The 18305-nt window shown below is 46.2% G+C and overlaps 1 protein-coding gene across 1 annotated transcript in view; it reads right to left on the reverse strand.

The window, feature by feature from the left end:
• The window catches only part of SLC6A1 (solute carrier family 6 member 1), a 61124-nt gene extending 44312 nt beyond the window's left edge, over positions 1 to 16812 (reverse strand). Inside the window, exon 1 of the mRNA XM_039701017.1 lies at positions 16663 to 16812. The gene's annotated coding sequence lies outside the window, so the exon portion shown is untranslated. The remainder of the gene's footprint in view (positions 1 to 16662) is intronic.
• Between the last annotated feature and the right edge of the window lie 1493 nt (positions 16813 to 18305).

The raw sequence follows: 18305 nt of genomic DNA on the forward strand, positions 1-18305 counted from the left end.
CAGGAGAACTTTTTGGAAATACAGCATTAACCTTGGAAAGAGAAGTGTTCAAAAGGCTGAGGACTGTCCCAAAACAAGCCCTGACCTATATAATAGAGCGGGTTTTGTTTGTTGAGGCGTGAGCAGATACTACTCCGCTGCTTTAAGTGAGCAGGCCCGGCGCCAAAGCTATCAATGGAATTATATCTGCTTCTGCTGCTGGGAAGTTCTGCTCTTTGCACAGCACTCACTGAGGTGTAAAATGAGGACTTAATGTTACTTGCTTGGACTCATTTCAAAAGCAATTGCTGCACCTGTTCATACCAAGGCACAAAGTTCTTTTATTTTTTTTTGCCAGAGCCCAATGCTGCAAAATCTGGATTGAAATAATAACACTATCTTTTATATTACTCCACGTTTCTTTATTCTTTACTAATCACCTCATTTCCAAAATGCATTTAGCCCAAAGAAATCAAAATAAAAATCTGTTTCTGCCTGTTAGACAATAAGCAATTTCTTGGCTCTCCAGAAGAACAGAAATCTTTCTGTATTGCACAATATTGAGTTGGAACAACACATTCCAGCTCCTCTGGAGTTTCATCTTCCAGGTATTAACCAGGCAAATGGGACTCCTCAAGAATAATGTACATTACAGTTAATTCCATACCCTCTGAGCACAATAAAATGACAAACCAAGTCCGATTTCTCCACAGAAAAATCTCAGTTCTTATCTGCACGGCACAGATTGAGTGAAGAGTTCTCCCCTGTGACTGAGCTCTAAGCCAGTCTAAGGCAGCAATGGAGCTGCTCCAAATATCCTGCCAGACTGCAGGGATTGTGCACATGGGGGCCTTGGCTCTGGGAAGCTGTGAAGATCCTCAGCCTCCACTGGGAGCCTGTGTTACTTTGAAGGAAAATGGAATTTCACTAAAGGGAGCGGATTTTAACCTAAACAAACAAACAGCACACCATGGTATAACGTTATTACAGTCAGGAGAGAAATCTTCCTTGCCCTGTAGCTACAAACATTGGTGTGCCTGGAGGGAACAGAGAAAGTGAGAAATGTGCATAATTTATTGATTTATTGCCATTTGTCTATAAGCCAGTCAAATGCAGCCAAACAGCCAAACCCACAGCACTCCTGTATGAGCCTGACGACCTCCAGAGGCTCTTGCCAAATTTTCTGTGAGGTGCACCATGAATTTTGGAGATGTCTGTTACCTCTAAAGGTGGCCCAGAGATCCTGGGGGAAGCCAGGCCCATGGAGGCAGCTGCTGTGGATGAAGGTTTCCATCAGGGAAGGCAGAATAAATCCTCCTGCCTTTACTTATTTATTTATTCATTTATTAATACAGCAAATAATAAGGCTCTAAATACTATTTCTTCCTGATGTAAACATTGGCTGAAGTACCTCCCACCAGCAGAGGCTGCATTCAGATATCTCCAATTTTGCACTCCCATCATTCCCATCTTCAAACCACAGGGCCTTTATGTTTGGTCACCAACACAAGTACCCAACCCTCCCAATAATCCTGAAGGGATAACGACACTCAGGGCAAAGCTGGCACATTGCTTAAGAGGGCAAAACCTTGTCATACTTAAGCAGGGTCAATGCTATTTGCATGTTTTAATAGTGTTCTGTTTCTTCAGGCTTGTTCAGGATAAGAAAACTCGTGCAAAATTCACAGCAATTCACTGTCTACCTCAATGAGGAAGCTGAGGAAAATTGGGTTCTATTGATCTGTGGAAACACTTGTGGTATCAAGAGGTAAAATTAAATAGAGATAAAAAAACCCAACAGTGGGAGCATTACTGTTTTCAAACATTATATGGGCAATGGGAATATCACATAGCGAATACTTATATGTAATTCAGAATGTGTTGATCAAAGATCACCATTGGATTACATTAAAGAGTCTTGCTGAATGTTTCAGAAGTACACACATGTGCATTTCAGTAGAATTGAGGTGTCTGTCTTCCTTAGAGTCCTCAGAAAAACTAAAAAACTCTATGCTGACTGATTAATGCCTAGTTTGGGTCAGAAATACCAGGTTTAATTGTTTTGGTCTAATGGACAGTTCAGACTAGGGAGGGAAAGATTTGGATGGGGGCAGGAGAGGGGTTACAGCTGCTAAACACATCCACAAATACCAACATCATTTTAAAGACCCATGGGACCAGAGCTTGAAGCCTTTTATTAGCCAAGAAATTCCCTTCACCTGCGAGTGCTCCCCACAAGACAGCGCTGCACCTTGTGTAACTCAGCTCCTGAACACAAACCCCTGTGCCTGACTCTCCCAGCATTCCGTTTTTGTTATGCATCACATCCTCCAGCGCTTTCAGCAGCTCTTTGTAGGGCTCATCACAGGAGATGACAAAGTGTCAGCTCCCAGCTCCCCCTGAAGATCCCCCCTCCCTGGAAGGTGCCAATCTGAGATCCCACAAGCCAAGGCACGCTCGTGTTCTATCACATGTCAGGAGCTAGAAACAACAGCCTGGAGGGTGCCTTCCTCCCCCCCACTCCTGTAAACAAAGGAACTCTTTATTGCTGGAGTATTAGATCTCACAGGAAAGCTGTGAATCCTGACTGCTACATGGCACAGAGAACTCCTGCTCCTGCTAAGCACAGCTCCTACAAACAAACCCTGCTGGTGCTGGAGACGTTTATCTGCAAGGCACTTCAGACACCCTCACACACAATTCATTCTGTGCATTTCAGAGTGATTCCAGTGATGGAATTTCACTCTGCTTTTAAGGAAGATGTCACCATTACACAAACAAAATACAGAGCCTTGGTGTAAATTCGATGGAGGTTATTTTAATTTGCTGTTCCAGAACTGGAAACATTTTGTGGAAGCAGTGGTGACATTAAGTAGCTGGAACTGAATTAAAACTGTAAGGAGAATAAATGGAAGCAGCATTCTTTTGTGATTCCCATCCTCCAGAGAGAACAATGACCAATTCAGCCTTCCTGGGGAAAATAAGGACCCTCCCACACAAAAAGTCACAGCAGCCCAGCTGCCACCCAGTCCACATTTCATGCTCCCCATCACCATCTAAAAGCACAGAACTGCATTGTCCACTGCTGGAAGAGTATCCAGGCCACTGGAGCTATGGCTTTCTGCAAAGACCCTGTTTCTCTCTCTCCCAGCTGCCCAAATTCCTCTCCAAGAGCTTCCTCTCATTTCCAGCAGCAAAGCCTCCATCTTGAAGGCAGGAGAACCACGGAGAAAAAACTGCTGTACAACAAACATCCCAGCTCAGAATAAAGCTTAGAACAACCCCTTGCCACCAATTCATACACAAACACAGCAAACGCCTTTAAAAAAAATAATAAACAGACAAAGCAGTGTGATCTGAACCAGCCCAAGCCAGCAGAAAAGACAAGGGGATGCGGCAGATCCACAGACTGGCTTCCCATAAAACCATCCCAGAAAATCACAGGTAACACAAGCCCAGCAGAGTGGATGGCACCCATGGAAATCTCCTTCCAGCAGCCTTCTCTGCGGGAGTGCAAGAATGCAGCCCTGATAACAGAAGGAGCTGCAGACAGACATTTCTTTTGCTTTCACACACAAGGCAGGCTGCCACACAGGTCAGGTGCTGAGCAGAGTAATCTGTCGTGTCCTACAGCTGCTTCTTAAACAACAATTCTTAGGGGTTTTGCTCTTTGTCTGGTTTGTTTGGGGTTTTTCAGGTGGTTAAAGCATTCTGCAGGGTTTGGGGTTTTTTGCTTTATGCTCCTAATCCAGAAGCAAGCATTGAGCAGACTGAGGTGTTGCAAGCTAAGGTTGTTCTCTGCTGCTGTTTAAACTTTTCAGCTGCAAACTCTTCTCTTGGACCCAGCAAAACCCTGCACCTGCTGGGGAGAGCTGGATTAAGTGCAGCAGAACTTCTTGTTACCAAAAATTAGCAGACCAAGTGGAATAAAATGGTGCATGAAGGCAAAAAAAATGCCCAGGCTTTGGCTCCTTGGCCATTCTTTCATCCCAAAGGATGCAAGAGGGAGCGACTCCTCCTTCAGGAGCAAGCAGCAAATATTTCTGCAGTGCTGCTGCCAAGAGCCCCCTGTGAGCAGCCAAGGCAGGCAGGGAGGGTGGCCTTGATGGTTCCCATCTGCTTCCCACGGAGGAGAATTCTGAGCTCCCTCACTGTGGCCATTCCTTTGCAGAGTTATGAATTCTGTGTGTTCCTGTCCCCAAGGGAAGTGCCACTGACACATCCCTGGGCACTTACAGCAATTTTCCCTCAGTCTGCACACTTTGGTCACCCCCAGGGAGAAACCTGCCCAGAAACCTGCCTACTTTTATTCTGCTTGCTTTACTGTCTGTTTATCCTCACCAGTGTGATTTTTAGATTGTCTGCATGGATGGAGGAAGCAGCTCATTTTGGCATGAACTCATAATCCTCACAATAGGTTGTGGCCAAAATGAAGCTATACAAGCTTTGGAGGGAGTCAGAATACAAAGACTTTCATGCAACATCTGTAAAAAGGCAGATTATTGCCGTGCTCCTCCATCTCACCTCTGACATCAGCACATCTGTAAATGAAAATAATTCACCTGTGGCCACAACACACCTGGCTTTTAACCACCAGGTACTCGGATATTTACCTGCCATGCCTCAGGCACCTCTCAGCAATCCTTTTTTTAACCTCTTGAAGCAAATCCCAACACAAGCAGCTCTGTCCTTGCGATGCAGTTCTGTTGAAGTTTTCTACAACTTCAAAAAGAGTGGCCAAATGAAAATGTAGTGGTGGCATGACAGGCAAAACAATCTCTTGAGGGTTTGCTCAGCAAGTGTGTGTTCCTTGAAATAAGACAGCTTTTGTGTTGCTCAGAAGACAAGGCAGCAAGTTCTTATATAAAGAACAAAAGAAACTAAATGGGGTTGCCTTTCTACCACTGTCAGCGCTGGCACAGATGTGAGCTGAACATAATAGTGTGCGTGGTTTTTTTTAAAAATAGACTTAAAAAAATCATCCAGGAAATTTTTGGACATATTTAAAGGCCCACTTAAGCATTTTTCAGGTGCACATTTGTCCATTACAAAACCACCTTGGCTAAGATATACAGGGCTGCTGTAAAAGAAAAGAATTCTTGGAGAATTTTCATTTGAACCTTTCCTGTCCCCAAGATATTACCTCCATCAGCTAGCCATTTATTTGTATGTAATCTGCATAAAGAGAGGAGCAGGCTCCCATGCTGAAGCTCAATTTTCAATATGAAAAGGTATAAAGCTGTAATAAATCCCACCAGTCACAGCTCAGCTCCCTTCTGTGGGAGGAATCACACTGAGACAAATCCAAATGTTCCACGGCCTCTCCAAATTGCTTTCCAACTATGTCCTTGAGCACCTCCACTTCTTTATTATTTCCATCAAACCCAATTTCCACTGAGACTACCCCAGCAGTTTATCATCACTCTATAAACCTGTCAAGTGCCTTGGAGACCCCTGGCAACAGCTTTTGTCACTCCAGTGCCTCCTTGGAAACTCTTGTTGTGTAAAAGCAGAATCATCCCCATGCTCAGGGGAAATTGATATCCTCGGAGTGGCTGAATGCAAATGTGGGAGAACAATCTTCCCCACAGCCTGCCTGTGTTTGGGAAGCACAGCCATCCATCCCCTCTTCCATCCAGCCATGAGCATGAAATCCTACCATGCAAAGCTGCCTTCTCTGGAAGGCTGCTGTGAGCACTTCAAAAGGGAATTCTGAGTGATAAACCACAGCCAACCCCCTTTGGTGGTGTTTGGGATCCAGCAAAACCCTCCCTGTGCTCCTCAGGGAAGGGACCAGGATGTCAGGGCCAGATTCACAACCACAGCAAACTCCTGTTGGTTTATTCAAGCCCTTTCCAAGGTGCACACTTGGCTCCCTTCCCTGCTGTTTTCCCCAGAAATATTCCTTCTTATTCCCCTCTCAACACCACAGGCTGGTCATTGGGACAGTTTTGTGTTCCAGCCAGCAAGCAGAGCTTTTGTGGTTTGGGGAGGGGGCAGCAGCCACATTTTTTCCTCACACCTGCTCTCCTAAAACCTGGGCAGCCACAGGGAGGTAATTTACTTTATAATCCCAGTTTTAGTGCAGTGAGCAGGGGGGATTACAGAATGCTGTACACAACACCTGCAATCAGCAGGTGGCTCTCCGGTCAGAGGAGTTCAGCCAGGAGAGTTCACCTGAGGGGTCAGCTGGGGTCAGGTGAGCATTTGGATGGTTTTCCATGGAACAGCAGCACCAGATTCCCTGCCTTTCACAGGGCTTTGGGATTTATCCTCTCCAAGTCTACTTTTTCAGAAAAATGCCAGTTGAGAAGATGTCACAGTGTAAACAGCCCCTGGTTTTATCAAATGTAGCACCATTTTGGTATGGGAAATTCCTGGGGGCAGAGCAATAGTCTGACAGACATCAACACCATAAAATCCCTTAAAACCCCATAAAACCCCACAAAACCCCACAGGCACACAGCCAGGCTGCTGTGTGTGGTTATAGACACTTCTGCTTGCCCCCACACCTAGAGCTGAGCTTTCTTTAAGATTCTTTTTGCTCAGGACTAGCCCAGACAGCCCAAGAGCAAAGAACAGTCAATGGCTGTGCCACTGCTGCAGGTTGGCTCAGAACAACATTGTCACCTCATTATGGTGACAAACCACTCCCAGCTGGGTACACAGCACAGGCCAGAGCAAAAGCTCCAGCTGACATTCAGTCTGTTCACTGGGACCTGAGCTGAAGAACTTCATAACCCCAGAAATCATCCTAACCACTGCCAGGGCAGGGCAGGAGCCTCCCTGGAGAAGGGGGGACGTGGAGTACACACATTTTCACACACGCACAAAAGGTGCTGGGGTGTGGATTTGTACATTTACAGGCAAAGCTGGCCAGCTGATCCCTGGCAGCTGGCAGAAATCCCAATCCTGCTGTGCACAGCAGTTACACCTGGAGGGATGGATCACAGGACACGGGAGGTTTCTCTCAGGCAGAAGTCTTGCTGATATCTAAAGCCATGCCTAATGCCCAAGTTCATTAATTAGTTCACTCCCTAAATCCAAAATAGATTTTGTTTCTAAAGTAGACTAAGATTTTCACCTGCAAAATTATTACAAAAACTCAGAAAACGTAAAAGCATTACAAAAACAAAAATCCCAAAAATCCCAACCAACCAAATAAAAAGCCCCTAATGGCTTTAATTAAACATAACGAAGTCCACTAGTGTGTTTAGGTGCTCTAATACATAATTTTCTGTACATTACAGAGCAGGTGTCCTGGTTCTCAAAAGATGTCTTAAATGATACCTCAGTTTGTCCTGGCTGTACAAAAACCCCAGAAGTCCAGAGGAGCTGATCCTGTACAGTCAGGTTTTGGAATTGGCAATAAAACTGGGAGCTCTGCTGGGATATAGTGGCAGGATTTAAACCCAAAGCCAGCAGGAGAGAATAAAGTGAATGGCTCTCTGAGCACCACATTGGACATGACCTGTGCTGGAGTACAAAGTCACACAAACCTGCGAATCGTGCCCAGAGGGCACAACAGCCTAGAATTTCTAAATCCGTTCTCCCAGACACATTTCTGACAAATAACACCTCAGATATTTTTAAAGTTCACCATCTCTGCCTCAAGATAAGCATCTTATTAGAGCTGCCACAGAAATTCACATTTCCTAAAGGTCCAGTACTTTTAAGGCTGATCCAGACAACACCAGGAGGTCCAAAGAGCACAAGGCAGATATGAAAGAATTCAGATCATTTCCCAAAATCTGCTAAGGTCAATAATTACACAACATTTTCTCCAACAGGTGGCCAAGTGCCAGCAATCCTGCTGAAGGTAAGCAGGAGTTTGTGGCATCACCCTTCCTGGGGAGAAAAACATGAGAAGGACAGGAATTTGATTTGCATTACCTCATCTGCACAATCCTCCCGAGAAACAGTGGCCCCAGCTGCCTCTTGCCAAGCAGAGAAAGCACTAAGAAAGTTTTGCTGGTTTTTATTACTGAGGATCTGGGCTAGAGGAGCAATAATTAGAGCTTTTTTGTCATTCCAGGAGCCAGAACTTAAGGCTGCAAAATTACAGCAGAACCAGTCCTGCACTGTTCATTTTATGCAAGAATTCCAACCTCACCTAAAAAACAGGACCAAGTGTGATCCTGCTCCCAGAGAATTCCTCCAAGTTAAAACCCTCATGTTTAACTTGCCCTAAATGAAAACCTTTATGTTTTACTTTCACCCCAAATGAAAATATTCATGTTTTACTTTCCCCCAAGTTAAAACCTTCATGTTTTACCTTGCCCCAAATGAAAACCTTCATGTTTTATTTTCCCCCAAATTAAAACCTTCATGTTTTAGTTTCACCCAAATTAAAACCTTCATGTTTTGCCTTCCCCCAAATCAAAACTTTCATGTTTGACCTTGCCCAGCTTGGGGAAAATGGCCAATACTGCCATAATAATAATGTTTGGCTGCCAACGAGTTGATGTTTCTTAATCCCACAATTTTGCACAGCTCTGCCACTAATTAGACACGTCCTTGACAAGCTGGAACAAAAATGAACTTTTCAGTGCTACCATGAAGGGATACAGAGGGGAACTGTGGCACTGTGCAGGTGTCCAAGTGACAGCCACCACAAGAAACATTACACAGGTGAAAGTTCAGCTTCCTGAGTGTTTTATTGTCACTTTAATTCAGGGCACTCCCCTGGAGCACCTCAGTTCCAGCTCTTCATTAACTCCAGCTCAACAGCCAGGGCTCTGTGAGCTCCACAAGGAAAGGCTGTGACCCTGATAATTCTCCCCAGGAATTCCTGCTCTTTCTTCTCCCATCCCATGGAAAAGCCAGCTCTGCTCAGAGGAAATTCTCCCTGGCCCCAGCCCAGCCGATGAGCTGCTCTGCCCTGCCAGGTGGAACACCCAAAGCCCAGCTCTTCCAAGGAATGCAGGAGAGCTCAAATCAATATTCAGCACAGATCCCTGCACCACAGCACTTCCATTATCTTGTGTGGCACATGCACTGTTCCCATGGCAACCAGCATCCTTCATCCTGCTCCATTATTTGGGCGGTTTGAGGCTCTCAGAATCTCTGGTGCCCAAGCCACGGCTCAGAGCTACTTTGTGCTAATCAGCCTCAAGAACAGACACAAGAAGAAAAGAAGAAAATGCAGCAAAGTCTGGTTTTTCTAATCTATCAGCAACATGGAAGGCAAGAAGTGGCATGGGAAATAGAGTTCCAGCAGTGAGGGGAAGGGACTCTTATGTAACCTCCTTCATTAGGCGAGACTAACGTGCTGCAAATCCACTCCAGCCTTTTATTTCCACACACTGAACAGCCTGTCCAGGCAGGTTGTTCACCAGGAACAGCTTTGTAATAGGTGTTAGGAAATCAAATCTCCCTGCACATCTATTGTAACATTAATGACTCTATAATTGATATCACACAGGTCTTTATTTTGAAAAAGGGCTCAGCTTGTAAGCACCAGCAGCATGGTTCAGGAAAATAATTTGATTTTGACCTTTTTATGATGTCTGCTATTAAAGTTTTAAAGGGCTATTATCAAAATCCATAATCTTTATAGTATAATCTATATTTGCTTGACATAAACTGTCCCTAGATGCCTTAAGCAAGCTCTATCAATAACACCATTTCTCTTTTTTTTGGGCATTTAAGCATTTCCACATCAAAGCATTACAGCAACCTCATTATGCTCTGCACAGCTTAATACAAACTTTCTCTTAGTCACCAACCAGGGAATTTCAGGCAGAAAATAAATAACCTCATTTATTAAAGAGACCCTTGAAAAATCATCCCTAAGTTGCCAGCCTGGGGTTTATCCCTGGGAAATACACATGGGTCAGTAGGAACACACACAAATGCTTTGAAGTTGGAGGATTTGAAGGCTCCTAAAAAGAGATGTTGAAATAAATAAATAAGGCACTATGCCCAGAAAATGTCCTTACAAGTGACAAAGGGGACTGACAGGCTGCTGAATTTAGCTGAGCTTAAACGTGCTCAGCACCTGTTGGGAAGAGCAGGGATTCTCTGAGTGTCCTGAGCAGCACCTCTGACAGCCACACTCCCTGGCAGGGCAGCTCTGGGGGCTTCTGGAGGTGAGCAAGGTCAAAACCAAGGTCAGCCATCCCCACTGGGGAGGGAGAAAAGCAGCTGTGCCCCTCTCAGCACCCCCATCCCTCCCCAGAGCACCCCGGCAGCACCAAAGCCATGTCCTGGATTCTCATGGATTCAAACAGTGCAGGAACAGGGCTGGCTGAGGTGGGAGCCACTCTCCTTTCCTCCCCAGCCCCAGAAGAAACATTCCAGCCCCAGCAGAGTCCAGGAGGGGTCCTGGCAGGCCCTGCTCTCCAGGCTGGAGAGCTGACATCACACTGCACGGATTTTCAAGCAGAAGCAATAAACACTGAAAACTTCTACAAGAAAGACGACCTATAAAAGCCCTTTTACCACTGGCTCGTGAATGTGTCAAGCACTGAGGGGAAGCAAGAGCAACACAAGAGGTTTGCAGCTGCTGCCAGGGGTCGTGTCTGGGTGCAGGGCACAACCCCAGAGGCTCGTGCCCTGCTGGTGCCCCTGCAGCCAGGCTGACCCACTGCCTCCCCTGCCCCGTGCAGCTGGCTGAGCCCAGCTCAGGACAGCAGAGAAAGCCATGGTTCCCATCCAGGATGGAGCTTCCGTGGGATTTCAGTGGTTTCACACCGGAGCAGGAGTCACGCTGCTCCTCAGCCCTGGGACAGATTTGGAATTCTGCTCATGTTCCACAACCAGCGAAATCAATGGAATTAAATTCAGCCCATTTGTACCATTTAAGCCCACAGAGAAGCTTAACATATTTAATCACACAGCTTCCTTCCATTAAATAATTTGCCAGAGGAAAAGGCATGGAATTTTCCATCCCCACTTTCCCTTTGGAACGTGTATCACAAGCGTGCACAGCTCCATTTTTCCTGCTCCTGGGATGGAGAAACTCTGTTGATGACCCAGGAATGCTTAAACTGCTCTCCCTTTTTGTGTGCTTAACCCAGGGGTGGCTGTTTCCTTCCAGGCTCTGTAAGTGACCAGCAAGGGGTGCTAAAATGGGAATAAAATGGGATTGGGAGGCGAAGGAAGCAGCACATGCAGCTGAGGAGGATGACATTGTGTTACCCTGAAGCCCATCTGCTAAGCCAGAGAGGATCCAGCAGACAAGAGCAGCAGGATCCTTGAGGAATGATCTCTTTTTTCAGAGATGTTCAAACCCCGTTCAAATAATCCCAGTTAATTTTAATTTCGGAAGGTTAGATAGTCCTCAGAATTTTCTCTAATTGCATATTCCTCAGAATAGACTCCTCTGGTTGCTCTGTAATCAAATCATAATTAAAGCATCTGTGTCGTTTTATCCATCCCTTCCTGCTATTTGTAACATTTACAGAAGGCAACAAAGATGCAGAATGCAAAATTTCCAGCACCAAGGCTGGGCAGCAGCAGTGCAATAATGGGGATTTGTGTGCTGTGACTGCCTGAGCATCTCCTTAGGCTTTTGCTGGCCTTTCAAAACAACCCAGGAGGAGAAGAGCACCAAACAGTGCCCCCCTTGTTGTGGCCACCACCAGAGGCGTGTTTAATTCCTGGGATCCTTTTTTAACCAGCTGCCTCCTTTCATCCCAGCTCCTCTGGGCAGACTGGCCTGGGCGAGGCAGAGGGGCTGGAATTAAGGGAGGTGTTACACAGCAATATCACCTTGGCAGGAGAGAGGATTTTCCCTTTGGGCAGTTGTCAGATGAGTCTCCACTCACCCAGGAAAAAAATGAGCCTCCAGATGAGCCTCCACTGCTTTCCAGCCAGGAGAAAAATCCCAGACCAAAGCAACCGACAGCAAAGTGGTTCCCTGAGCTTTATCACAGAACTCAGAGTAACTAATTGGATTATTGGTGGTGCCCTTTGCCTTCCTGAGCATCATAGAAATCATATTTCAGATGAGAAGTGTTTCCATAAACTTTTCACCCGCTGCTGTAGAGTGATGAGCGAACCTCTCTGGGAAAAGAGTTTGCAGTTTGAGTTTTGTCTGCTTTACTTCAGAAAGATGGGGAAAGAATCATAATTCCTTGCACAAGCAGAGTTCAGGATCAGACTGGAATAACTTCCTAAGGAATCTGTAGTTTGTATTAAAAGGAATACATTGTATTTCTTTCTGTATAAAAGGATCACATTGGTAAATTAAAGTATCTGTTTCAAAAGAAAATTTTGTGATGCATTTATGCACCACTAACATGGCTTTTTCTTCCATCCTAGATTTTAGTCTTGTTACACAATTTTGTAACACCACAGAATGAACCTCAGCTGTGTAGGCATCACTTGATAAACTCCTGAATACAATTGGTATAAAAAGTACTGATTTCTCACTGTACGTTTTTCATTGCAACATCATTCTAGTGAAACATTCCAATAATTGTTATTTTGCCCAGAAAAGATTCCATTTACACAAAGGTTACTCTAAGTGCTTCAGACTGAAATCAGCACTGAGTTTGCTCTCAACATCACTTTCCTTACGAAATATAATTTATAGATAAAGATCAAAACTGGAATCAAATAAAAATTTTACATCTTAAAAATTCACTGTAGGAATCATTTTTAAATAACTTCTAATTTTTGGACAACAAATCCTTTCAGAACCCACTTTGAATAGAAAAGAAATTTTGGGGGAAAAAATTGATACCTCAGTTTGCTTAGTTTAAGTCTTAAATAGAATTTTCATAGCTACTGGATAATGTTAGCAAAAATATCTGGGGTAATTTTATTCATTTCAGGGGGTGTTTTATGTCATTGGGATTGCTGCAGATCCCTGGGATTGGTGCAGATCACTGGGATGGGATTGCTGCAGATCCCTGGGATTGCTGCAGATCATTGTGATTATTAATTATTTTACTTCCTAGTTTATAAGGGACAAATCCTGTCCATGTTCTGTCAGACTTTTGTCCATCAATAAAGATCCAGCTGTAGATGAATTCATTTATCACACTACACATTTCAAATACTCAACTGCCAGTCTTGCCCTTATAAAAGGCCCACACAGGTGGCCTGTGAAGCTGTTATTGATATTATTTTCCCCTTAAAGATCTACATTTAAAAAGCAGAAAAGTAAATCCAGTAATCCAGTTGGTGCCTTGTTCTATCCTCACGCAGAGCTGAGGACAGGAGCAGAAGCTGGGGCTGAAACAGTGGCTGTCCTCACCCTGACAGTCACAGGGCTGGGAGCAGGGGGACAAAACATCTCAGTCAGGTTCTGAAGCAGATTGATTGTGGTTTAAAACCCTAAAGGTTGAATTTCTCATTGCTATTGGCACAAGCAGAGAGTCAGCTGCCTGGTCCGAGCTTTGCTGAGGCTCTGCACGAGCTGAGCCCGTGTTGTGTGAGCACACAGCTCTGTCCTGCTGTGAGCACAGCCCTGTCCCCCTCTGTCACCTGCTCAGAGAGCTCAGGGATGCTGCAGCATCACCCCTGCCCTGCCAGCTTGCAGGAGGCTCTGAGGTGCTCTGCTTTATGTAACCAAATGTGGCACCACATCCAAAGCACAACCATGCAAATGTCACAGCTGACCCTCCAACGTGCACTTGGAAGGCACAGATTTATCCCCAAGTCCAAACTCATTTCTCGTCTCCAACGTTCAAGGCAGGCATGAGTTAGAAGAGATCATGGTAAGTAGAAAATCCTAAGATAACTTGAAAAGAAATTGTCACCAAGGATTCTCTTCAGAGATAATATTTTTTTTCCAAATCACTTGTTCATAGTTGAGTCATCCCAGAAAGAATCTAAAGCTTGTGGAAATTTGTCACTGCGTGTAGTACGAGGAGTGCAGAACTCTTGCAGATTATTTAGAAATTTCCCTTTTGCATCTGGAGCTTGGATTGCACTTACAGGGTGAATAGATTCAAACACAGCCAAAAACATCTTCCCCCACCACCTTCCCACTCATTCCCACTCCTCATGTTCAATTACTACTCTGTTAGACTTAACAGTGCCATCAACACTGCAGTTCTGGAGCAGGAATAAAAGCAGCAATCAGTGCCTTCAGTAAATACATGAACAACAACTCATCCACGCCAACAAATCATTGTTTACTTCTGAAATACGTTTTAGCAGCCCACGGTATTTATCAATCAAGTGAAACTGGGCTGTGCAGCCTCTGAGTGTTCTGAGAGGGGCTCAGCTTTTCACTTCACCAAACAGAACCACATGTTCCACAAACAAATGGAAATTGTTCCTTTTCTCCCTTGTGAAGCAGGAAGGTTTGCACACCTGAAATATACACTGCCCTGTCTGGAATCTTTCAGACTCACTGTCTGTGGAGAAATTCATGATCACAAAGCTATTGAGGAGAAAACCACCTAAAATTCACGCAGACCGTGCTTGTCTGGACACACACAATAAAAACCAGCTGTAACAACCAGCAGTCCCTGCTGATCATCAGCAAATGACACCCTTTGTGCCTTTAACCTCAGAAGGAACCAAACCCATCAATTCTGTACACATTCCACACACTCTGAATATTTAAAACTCTCTTACAAGGAGTTCCCTGTGATGGCAGTGTTGCTGTTAAAATCCTTCAAACTTACCAATTATGCTGCCTAATTAGAAAGAGAAATAAATTCTGAGCTGTCTTCGGAACTATTCAGTACCATTCTTAACATGGCAATTCCTGACAGATTTCATGCATTTACCATTAGAATTGCAATTTATTTTGGCAGCTGAAACAGCTCCTGCTTTCTGTGTGCCCCCTGCAGCACCTCCAGCACTCCAACTCACACACATGAAGTGACTTGATCCTCTTTGAAACCCGAGCCACTTTCACACCTGAACGCGAATTTAGTAAGTCCGAGTTTTAAATCACTGCCCTCCATATCCAGAACTCCACATTTGAAACACAAGCTGCCAAGTTCCTCAGCTTTTGAAAGGACCAGGAGCAGCCACTGTCCCTTTAATGTTCCACCTCGTCTCCAAAAGAAACGTCTTTTTACTAGAGCTCGGTGTGATTCATTGGAATTTGCCAGGCAGGTCAGGAAATCCCCTGAAGCAGAGGAAGAATATTAAAGAGATGGGACATGTATATCAAATCTCATTACTGTTCTCTTCTGAGAATCAATCAGGTGAAAGAATGTGATGATGTCATTATGACATCATTGACTTTGGGATTAGCAATTCAGAGCTACTTAGCAACCAAAGCTGTCCAATACAGAAGTGAGAGATCCAGTCGAAGATGTTATCATCTGACCCACTTACGGCGAGATAAATATTTGTCAATCCTGGCTTCGAGACTTTATAAGAGATGCAAAAACTTGCGAACATCCTTGTTTCAAGTGCAGAATATTTGAAATAAAAAGTCCCCTCTGAACCTTTTCGATTAATATCCAAGTGTATTCTTTACCCCATAACAGCTCATATCCATGTTCCCTCTCAGTTATCTTCTTCCTCACCTTCCCATCAATCTAAACCCTAAAAATGCACAAAGAAAAACCTTCTGCTAAACAGACTTTATTATTTTAAGAACTACAAGCTCTATCAGAAACTCAAACCTTGTGTAGTTAAGGGAGACTAATATAATTGCATCAAAATGCAGGCTTAGAAAGCATGCTTATTTCATTAAAGTAAGCTGAAAAGATCCAGTTGATGAGCTCCTGTATCCGTCAGAAATTCCAACCAAAATAAAAAGGAAAAAGCTTTGTGCATGAAAAAAGAATTGGTCACGCTACTTCTGTGGCTATTTCCGGGACCTGAAAGGGTTTGATGCCCGGAATCTATGGCTGACCTGATTTTCTTTAAAGTTCACTCGTCTCCGTTGAAAATACAGTTTTAAGCGAGTTCCAAAGCAACCGAGCGAAGCTCTCAGATGCACTGAAATTGTAACTAAAGCTTCAAATCCATTCCCAACAAGCCAGAAACGGAGCGCTGGGCTGACACTTCGTGTTCCCGCAGCCGCGCTCCGCCGCGGGCGAGCGGAGCACCGGGGCGCGTTTGGGGAGCAAACGAAAGAAAATAAACCACTCCGCCTTCTGCAAAGAACTTTTATTATCGGGGCGAGGCCGGTCCAGCTTTCCACGGCGCCGAGAGCCCCGCGCTGCCGGGAGCGCCCGCGGAGCCCCGGACCCCGCACCGCCGGCTCTGCCGCCCGCACGGAGAGCGCGGGGACCGGGGAGGCTCCGCCGAGCCCGGCACGGCTGCCCGAGCCCCCGAAGGCCGGCTCGGCTGCTCCCCGAGCTCCGACAGCCGGCAACAGGCGGCCGCTCCCGGCCACCGCCGCCGCCGCTCCGCGCCCCGCGGGGCTCCGCCGCCCTTCGAGGAGACGCCGGCTCAGCCTCCATCCCCCGGGGGCTGCCGCGTCCCCCTCTGAGCCCCGGCAGCATCCCGCAGCATCCCTGCATCCCGCAGCGTCCCTGCATCCCGCGGCATCTCTGAATCCCGCAACATCCCTGAATCCCGCAGCGTCCCTGCATCCCACATCTCTGTATCCCGCGGCATTCCTTTATCCCGCAGCATCCCTGTATCCCGGGGCATCCCTGTATCCCGCGGCATTCCTTTATCCCGCGGCATCCTTGTATCCCGGGGCATCCCTGTATCCCGCGGCATCCCGGGCGCTCGGGGCGCGGGCACCGCGCGTTTCCCCCGCGGGGCTCGGGCACGGGCTGGACCCCGCGGTCACAGCGCACAGCCTACCTGCCGCCGCGGCCGAGGAGGAGGAGCAGGAGGAGGAAGAGGAGCTGGAGGTGCCGCTGCCGCCGCCGCCCGTCCCGAGCCACCGGCGCTGCCCTCCCCGAGCGATATTAATGTTCATTTAAAGCTCGGCGCCCGCCGCTCCGCCGCGCCCTCCCCGCACGGCATCCTTGGGGCTGATGGATGCCCTTGGGGCCAGCAGATGCCCCTCGGGGCCGATGGATCCTTTCAGGCCGGCGGGTCCCCTCGGGGCTGGTGGCAGGCTGCGGCCCCGTGTCGCAGGGCCAGGTGACACCTGTGACCGGCTCACCCTCCTCCCTCATTCTGCTCCCGGCAGGCTCGAGGACTGCAGACCCCATCCAGGGATCTGGTGCCCTCAGCTGGTTCCCCCCTGGCCCCGGTGAACCAAAGTTGACCAGAGAAGTTGAGAATGCCAAGTTTGGAGAGCTGCTGGGGGCTGAGAGCTCTCTGACCGGGTCTGGGTCAGCAGTGTGGAATTGATTTCAAACAGGAACGCCTAGAACTGTGCTTTGAATATGTAGATGCACAGATGTGCTCCTGAGCCTCCTCAAAAATGTGGCCAGAATGGTCTCATCTATGGAATCCTGCTCAGTTTGATGCTCCCTCAGTAAGATTAGACAGGGCCAGGTGGGGTCACCTGAGCACCCCCAAGGACAGCCCCAGCCCAGGCACCCAGGCAAGGTGAAGGAAGAGGAAGGAGAAGAAACATGGAACTGAGCAGGATTGTCACAGGCAGGGACAGCAGCCCAGGGCACAGACCCCAGGGAACACCTGCTGGAGAGTGTTCCGTGTTGGTTTCTCTTGCAGCAGGATTCAAGCAGCCATCACAGTGATGGGATCAATCTTGTCTTGTCCTGTGCCTCACTGCATGAGAACACAGCTTGGAAAGTCAGGTAACACTCACAATTTTTGTGTTAAAATGCACCAAATGGGTAACAAACCCAGGCGCATGAACTGCACTGTCAAACACATGTTGAGTCAAGAGGGTCTGGCCTCCTCCTTTCTATCCCAAGCAGGCCTTTAGGGGTCTTTTATTTTCCCCACCAATGCATCATGAACCCATCCCCTTATTTTCTCAACGTCCACATTGCTCAGTGTGAATTTAAGGATGATATGTGAGCCAATGTTTAACACGTGATAATCACTCAGCAAAAGGAACATAAAAACTGATGTTTATTAGGACATAAAGATCAGGGCTTAAAATGGGCTAATTACCATTTCCAAACCCAGCTAATTGCACAGAGGTTGCCAGATTCCTCAAAATCTTCAATGACCTGCTTGCAAGTTTTAATGGAGAAAACATATCAGCAGAGTTTAACTCTGTTGCCCATTAATTACAAAGAGTATTTATGCTGAGAATAATAATTGGATTGACCTGTAATCCACCATAATAATCAGGAATTTTCTTTGCCCATGTGGCTTGGAAAGGTAATAGCTAATGATATTTGAGCTGATTTTTACAGCAGCAATGAGTAACTCTTATCATTACTTCAGGGTTATGGATTTTGCTACTGATTAGCACTTGATTAGTCCTTGTCTTCATCACAGTGCCATTGTCCTTGCATTTTGGTTAAGCATGGGTGCTGATTGACTCAGCTTTTCAAAAATACAGGATATATTCAGTT

Source organism: Passer montanus, unplaced genomic scaffold (assembly GCF_014805655.1).
Source record: "Passer montanus isolate IOZ18808 unplaced genomic scaffold, ASM1480565v1 scaffold147, whole genome shotgun sequence".
NCBI lineage: Eukaryota > Metazoa > Chordata > Aves > Passeriformes > Passeridae > Passer > Passer montanus.